General features: G+C 43.1%; 1 protein-coding gene across 2 annotated transcripts in view; it reads left to right on the top strand.

Moving 5' to 3' along the window:
* Window positions 1-816: 816 nt before the first annotated feature.
* MARCHF3 (membrane associated ring-CH-type finger 3) overlaps window positions 817-8,155 on the top strand; it is a 157,987-nt gene continuing 150,648 nt past the window's right edge. The window contains exon 1 of one of the 2 annotated variants that reach the window (XM_066274244.1): window positions 817-1,031. The gene's annotated coding sequence lies outside the window, so the exon portion shown is untranslated. The remainder of the gene's footprint in view (window positions 1,032-8,155) is intronic. The other variant, XM_066274243.1, reaches the window with a different exon arrangement.

The raw sequence follows: 8,155 nt of genomic DNA, 5'->3' as shown, positions 1-8,155 counted from the left end.
GGGACAGTGTCAGGAATCCCCGCTGAGGATGCCACCTCACGGGGCAGCCGGACCTGAGGAAGGGTCTCGCGGGTGCCAGCGCCGTGGAGTGCCCGATCCTCCCTTTCGCCCAGAGACGGGAACCCAGGCGCCTCGTAGGGCCCCCGCTGCCGTCGCTGTGGAGGGAGGGGACGTGTAATCAACTTGCCGAGAGGTTTGAGGTGTCCGAGTTTTGTTTCGGGGATAACCATCAGACCTCAAACAGAACGTTTTCCAGAGAGCCCGGAGCACAAGCCTTCCCGGGAGGCTGGTGACCGGCCGGGGACCAACCACCCTCTTTGGGTGGTTTCCCCCGACTGCCGGGGCTGCTTTGAAGCCGCCCAGCTCCGCGCTTCCCGCGGGTGCCAGGTGTGGCGTTGTCTACCGGGTCTCGGCCCGCGCTGCGGTTGGGTTTCCCGCTCCACAGCGGAAAGATCTGCGGCGGCTCCGGGCCTCTGTCAGCCTTCCGGAGCCGCCACTTCCCTCTGGAGGAGCCTGGATCCCGCTGCAGCAGCACTCACGGGCCAGGATCCTCACCACAGCCAACTTGCCCGCCGCCCGCGCGTTTCCCCTCCAGTCCTCCGCTGCGGCTATTGGGCCGTGGCGGCGGGGCGGAGCCCGGCGCTCGGCACCGCCCCTGGCTGGCCCTGGCCCTGGCGCCACTACGATTGGCTGTGACATCCACCAGTCACGGGTTGTGACGCCCCGCCCTGCGGGGGGCCTTACCCGCAGCTGGCCCCGCCCCTCCCCGCCGCCGGCCCCGCCTCCCTCCGGAGCCGGGTGTCCTCAGCGCTTCGGTCAGCCTCATTCGTTGAGCAGGTCCTTGGGTTGTCAGAGCGCTCCCGGCGGCTGCTGAGCCGGGGCGGCCGCCGAGCTAGTGTTTCCTCTGAGGGGCCAGCCTGAGCCAATGTGTCCCGGTCCGCTAGGGCCAGAGCAGTCGCTGTTTCGGAGCAGCGTGGGATTCAGTACCCGCAGCAGAGGTGTTGGTTTGCCATCGGGAGTCGGCAAACGGGGTGAGTGGCGGTGCACCAGCGAGCGGCTCCGCTCAGAGCTGTTGCGCGATCGCGGGACTGGACGCGTCCCGGAGCGCGTCGGTCCATTCGTCCAAGGGTGGCCTCTGTGGAGAGGTCAAGGCTGGGAGGGATTTACTCCTTGCCAGAAACCCAAGTCCCGAACTTCCAGTTCCAAAGCGTCGCAACACGGCCCGGACGCGACTCTGCGTTCCTACGAACTTGGCGTGTCGTAATTGCCATCATTAGGTGGGGCCCGGGGACGCGTCCCCTGGCTCTCTGCGGCGGCGACACGCGCGCTGGGGCGGCCTCTGTGCTCAGGTTCCTAGAGGGCTTGGGGACGGGTTCCTGAAAATTTATCCCGCGCCAGAGGCGTTGCGGCACGATGGCCCCGCATCCGTGTCTCATCTGTAGCCCGAGCCATCGGGTTCGGGTGGCTCTACAGTGGTCAGATAACTTCAATGACTAGCCAGGCTCCGTAGCTGGGGCTTCGGTGCTTTGCAGTTATTGAAAAGAAATGACAGCACGAATATTAAACTTTGGAAAGTAATTACTTTCTACTAACTCTTGAATTCGCATCCCTCCTGAGGTGCTCGGACCTCCACATCACCTGCGGAGGGGAGGGGGGGAGCTACTGTCTGTCTGTCCCAGAGCCCAGAGCCCCGGAGAAGACAGTATCAGACCATGAAATGAACCACCAGGCTGGTCGGTTGGTGTTTGCTTGAACACCTGTGTGTTTAAGTGATGAAGTTGTGGCAGGATTTAGGTTAAACCTGACACTTCATTTGTGACTAAATCTGGGATGGTTTTTTTTTAATAAGGAGTAAAAGCAGCATGTATTTTATGTTATGTGTGGTCTAAATATAATTTAATACAGTATTTTCTTATAATTTTTATTTGACGTGAATGAGAGCTTACTGAGAGTACTTGGGTTCAGAATTTGGGAATATTTTTATCTTTGAAAATATGTAAAAACGTTGAGATACATAACTGCCTGTGTGTATAATGCATATGTAGATGTGTCTATATGTGCGTGTGTATGAAATTGATAAGTGATGAAATAGAAATATATGGAAGGGGAAACAACTTTGAACTTCTCCTAGGTGGAGGGATGGACCCTCTGATATGTGGGATGTATGAGTGTGTGTAAGTATGTCTGGATCTGCCTGGTCTGTCTGGGTCAGTGTATATCCATGAACTTGACAAGCATTCAGTTCAGTGCCACTCCGTGCAGATTTCATCTTCCTGTTTTACAGCCCATCGGCCACCAGCTGGCCCCTCTGTTAAAACATAACGTGTATACTTCAGTGAGAGCCCTAGGACAGAGCATGGGTAGGAGGCAACCCTTAGTAGAAACAACATATTACAAACAAAGCCTGTGTCTCAAGTTCTATTTTCATTCGATAGTCAGCCTAAACTTGTGATTTGAGTAAGGAAGAACAAGAGTATTTGACTCTTCAGAAATGGTAAACTGCGTTTTGTGAAATAATTATATCCATGATTTGGGGAGGGGAAAAAACAATTCCTCTAGAAAAAGTATGTAATGCTTGTCACATTACCATGTAACACTGGTTTACTGCTTTGCAGTAGCATGTATTTTAGAAACTGTGTTCTTTTGATTCTTAAGAGAATGAATTACAACTGAATTGTTTGGCACCGCCTCAAAAATAATTCTTAATAGAAGTAAACAGAACTTTATTGCAGAGGTTAATCTATTAGAGTTGACTGCCTTAGTAATTCTAAGGAAATATGTTTTTAGGAGTTTATAACTTGGATATACATTCATAGTCAGCCTAATAACTAGTTGCAAGGGTTCACAATTTATAGTTTAAAAAAACAAACAAAACCTTTATCACAAAAATCCTGATGAGTAAAAGGATATGGGAGGAGTTTAACAGCTTAATAAGTTCTTGCAACCAAATGACTGATCCTTAAAATAAATTATAAATTTCTTTAATAACATAATTATTTCTGAGTGACAAAATAAAGCATAGTTGATATTTTCCCAATAATTTTATGATCATAATTATATTTTCATAATGGTCTTCATTATATATTGCAGAATAAACTGCAATGGTTCTTAAAAACTCATCACAAGAAGTATTGTTTTCATTTTTATGGTACTTAAACATTTTGGGAAAAATTTAAAATATGTGTCTTTAAATTTCTGGTGAACTACATAAACATAATAATTTTCCTGCCTTGATATGGATCATCTGAGTCAAGTGGGTTGCTCAGTAGAAAATTCATTTCATGGGCTGGATTCTAGGCTCTTGAGATTCGAGTCTGGGGTGCTTAGGAATTTGCATTTTTAACAAGCACCCCCAAGTGATTCTTGATATAAAAGAACAATATATAATCTCTAAATTGATTTAACAAATATTTTTTTCCCAGGTGGCATTTACTGACTGGCCTTGTGAAATTTATAGGTAACGCTTTAATTCTCTGTCCTCAACAATGGCACCTTTTGTCCTATGTTCAGAAGTGTTTTATAAGCTTTATCTATCCCTATTCTAGGTTAGCCCCAATTCTAAGGAAGTCTACCTGAGGAAGCAAGGTAATTTAAGACCCTGCCCCCCTCTAGTCCCTCCATTCTCTACTCCAAATCCAGTGGATCCTTGGGGTGCTCCAGGGTGACTTTGCCAGTCCTAACTCACACTGCTGGTCATTTCTCTTTGGAAGGTAGAAGAATCCTAGTTCTTAGGAGCCACCACTGACACTTTAAAGCTGTTCAGGCTTGGGGACTAGAACTTCAGCAGGGGTAGTACTAATTTATTCAAGGTCAAGGATTTTCTTGGGAAGCTGTAACTGGTTTACCTCTCCATCAGGATAGTCCCAAGCCAACCACTCAGAGGCTCAGGGAGTCTTATTTTCAGAAAGTCATCTTAGAAGTATTTTGAGCAGTCCAATTGACTGGGTACATACGTTGTCTCAGCATCACGGAGTGATGGGTTGAAAATTGATTGCCATCTCTCCTTTCTTTTTTTTCTTTTTCTTTTTTTTTAGAGAGGAGAGAGAGAGGGAGAGAGAGGAGAGAGAGACAGAGAGAGAGAAGGGGGGAGGAGCTGGAAGCATCAACTCCCCTATGTGCCTTGACCAGGCAAGCCCAGGGTTTCGAACTGGCGACCTCAGCATTTCCAGGTCGACGCTTTATCCACTGTGTCACCACAGGTCAGGCAACCTTTCTTTTTTTAATATTAAAAATATTGATTAATTGATTTTAGAGAGAGAGAGAAAAACACCAATTTGTTGTTTTACTTATTTATGCATTCTTTGGTTGATTCTTGTATACGACCTGACCAGGGATCCAACTTGCAACCTTGGCATATTGGGATGATGCTCTGCCTGGCTGGGTAGCTCTCTTTTCAAATCATTGTGAATTTTGATTTAATTATTGCCAATTTGTGTTTTTTTATGTATAGTTTGATACTAATGTTTGAATTCTATTCTCCCATTTCAGAATGGCATAATTCTCCATATAAGACTCCTAGATAAGGTTTAAAAGAGAAGGATCTATGAGAAGTTGTTGCCCTTTCCTCTTTCTATCCAAGTACTTAAAAAAAATACAGACTTCACAGAGGTCAGCAGTGCCCAGAGTATTTACTTCTCTGACGACAAAAGGATGTAGGTAGTCTGGGAACCTATCCTTGGATTGTTCCAGGCCACTGAATCATTAGGGGGACTTTACAGAGCAATTTCTGTTTTAAGGAGCTGTTGGGAGGCATGTTTATAGGTCACTTATCTTAACAATCCTTTGAGTACTATGATTCTCTCTCCCCCTCCCACTTTATTACAGATGAGCAAACAGCAACCACAAAAGGATAATAATAATTAGATCCTGCCTTTCACATTAAAAAATAACACCAATAACTGAGAGGTTGGCCTTGTGTTTTGACTTGTTATTTAGCATCATGGTGAGATGATAAAGTTATGTTTAGTCATTTATACCATCTACATTTTTTTTTTTACCTTTCCTTGAAGTTTTCTTTAAATATTGAATATAACCTTGGAATAGTTTTCTTTATAAAGCTAACCACCATATTTGGTAGTTGGTTCAATGACCCTGCACCCAGCCAGCCTTGACCCATAATGGCGAATAATTTGCTTAAGGTCACAGAGCACAATGGCAGTAAAGCCTGTGCAATTTTTCGGACTAATATTTTAGACCTGTACTGTTTGCCTGTTGAGTCATGCTGCTAATAATGTTTTTAGGCTGCCATTGTAGAGTTGCTCATCTTTTACTTGCTCAGCTTCAGTATGATTGGATGAATGGACATAGAAAAATTTAAAAGCCTAAGGTATACTCTTAGTCCCTGATTATACAATGGGACCAAATTGTGCCTAGTTAAAAATGACAGTAGACTGCTACTTTTCTTAGAACTGGGCCATTGATCATTGTAAGCTTCTAAGCAACAATTTTGCAATTCTGGTTTGTTTGGGGTCTTCTTGTTGTTGTTGTTTAGTTTTTATTTTAGAGAGAGTAAGGAGGAGAGAGAGAGAGAGAGAGATCGATTTATTGTTCCACTTATTTATGCATTTATTGGTTGATTCTTTTATGTGCCATACCAGAAATCAAACCTAACAATCATGGTGTATCAGGACAGTGCTCTAGTCTAACCAACTAAGCTATCTGGCCCGGGATTATTTGTTTGTTTTGCCATGGCATACTTGTGGCAAAAACAATTTGACAAATTCTTTTCAAGGTTTTTTTGTTTGTTTGTTTGTTTTTTGTTTTTAATGCATGAAAGAGAGAGACAGAAAGGGAAAGAGATGAGAAGCATCAACCAACCCTTAGTTGCCGCGTTTAGTCGTTCATTGATTGTTTCTCATATGTGCCTTGATGGGTGGGGGCTCTCCAGCTGAGCCAGTGACTCCTTGCTCAGGACAGCGACCTTGGCCTCAAGCCAGTGACCTTTTGGCCTCAAGCTAGTGACCATGGGGTCTTGTTTATGATCCCACGCTCAAGCTGGTAAGCTTAGGGTTTCGAACTTGGGTCATCAGAATTCCAAGTTGACGGTCTATCCACTGTGCCACCACCTGGTCAGGTTCAAGTTTTTAACTCTTCTTTCTATACTCTATTCTTTCCATGCCCTTATTCCCATGGCAAATCTACTTATAAAAAAATTCAGTTTTCAAGTCAATCTGCCCTTGTAACAGCTCCTAATACTAAAATTTTAGCCATTGTTTCCCTCCAACTCCTACCTTCACTTTGTTTTTTGCATCCAGTAACATCTAATATAGAATAGACATTAAGCTATAGAAGTTTTGTACTAGCTTTAACTTTGTGGATTAAACTGTAACAATAGCAAGAAAAAATTAAAGAAGGATAATATTAAAATCATGTTGATAATATCACATTAGATATTCCCAGTTCATAGTTTCCGTGGGAAATTTAAGATCCAGATGAATGAAGTGGCTGATGAACTCTGTGGCCTTGGAGACGCTCTTCTGATACAAGCTGAAAAATATAACTGAAGACAGCATCCTGGGTTACAGAAGAAAAACAAGTGTTAAGCATTGAAAGAATTGGCAAAAAGTGAAGGGTCAGGGGTGAGAAAGGATGGGGAGAGTGGTGGGAAAAAAAATACCTCCAGTAAAATGCCAGACAGGGTGGTAAGAAATTTATAGAGGTGCTGATGATTGGGGGTTTCTTGGGGGGCATTGATTCTGTTTTATATTGTCTTCACAGCCCGCTTGCCCTGCTTGCTTTAAATAATTTACTTTAGCAGCAGGCCTTCCTCTGGTTAGTTTCTTTTTTTATAACTTTTTCCTTCTCTTCTCTGGGTCTAATCAGAGGCATATATAATTGTGTGGCTGCTCTGGAGTACTTAGGAAAATCTGTAATCAATATCACTATGCTACAATATAAACCTACAACCGTTCCTTTCTATTTTGCAGTGTTTTCTTCCCTGTTGTATTAACTCAGTGTCTATGTTTTAAACAATATTTTATTAATCTTTGCACACTGAGACTTCTGGGCTTATTCTTCTTGGCTGGAACTATCATTTGAACAGTCCATCATCAGACCACCATTAATCTAATGATGTATTTATTGCTCACTCTTGCAGATCTGGCAAGAAACCCAGTATGGTTCTAAAAATTTGATTAAAAAGATATCAAGTTTTTGCAAGGCGTAGCCATCTAATTATGTTAGCAGCTGCCAAGTATACTTTATGCTAAAACACACACACATATATTTTTTTAAATTTATTCATTTTAGAGAGGAGAGAGAGTAGAGAGAGAAGAGGGGGAGGAGCAGGAAGCATCAACTCCCATATGTGCCTTGACCAGGCAAGTGCAGGGTCGTGAACCAGCGACCTCAGCGTTCCAGGTTGACGCTTTATCCACTGCGCCACCACAGGTCAGGCCACACACACATATTTTAAGTGAGAAAAATATGATCATTTCAAAAGCTTTTTAAAACTTTTTACTATGAAATTAGTCAAACGAGAAGATGCCTTGTAATTAGAAAAATTATAAGTATACTCCCCACCTCACCCAAAAGTAAGGTGTGTTTTTCAGATTATAGCCCTAGAAACTAAAATGGATAGATTTATTTTTTTAACTGATAAGATAATTTTAGTGATAAGAGCTATATAGCTCCCAGTCCTTGAATGATCTTCCAGGTAATTATTATAAATGAGAATGAACTGAAATTAATTAACAAATAGTAATAGAGTATCTATCACGGGTAGCACCTGTGCCTTCTCTGCTTAGGGAACTCAAAATGCATTTCAAGTATTTGAAATGGGAAGCTTTTCCATGTCTCTCTTTGGCTTCCTTGGATACTGCTAGTAGACCCTTACCTCCTGTAATCACCCCCTCAGGACAGGGAGCGCCTTGAGGGCAGGGACCACACCTTTCATTTTATAGCTTCTCAAGAAAGAGTATTCAAAAAATAGTTGCTAGGTCAGGCCTAGCCCACAGTTTTTGCCCCCGGGCCAGATTAGAAAGACAACCTCCCCCCCCCATGAAATATTAAAATTAAAAAATGTTAAATACAAAAACGATCCGTTTAAGTAAACAAAATTTTATTATGTAATTTGTTTATGAATAAATGTGAGTGAAAAAAGATTTTAATATACAATATTATTCTAATAAAAATATATTCTAATAAAAATATAATT

This window comes from Saccopteryx bilineata, chromosome 4, assembly GCF_036850765.1.
Source record: "Saccopteryx bilineata isolate mSacBil1 chromosome 4, mSacBil1_pri_phased_curated, whole genome shotgun sequence".
NCBI lineage: Eukaryota > Metazoa > Chordata > Mammalia > Chiroptera > Emballonuridae > Saccopteryx > Saccopteryx bilineata.
The sequence above is the reverse complement of the archived record's forward strand: the minus strand, read 5'-3'. Positions and strand labels throughout refer to the sequence as shown.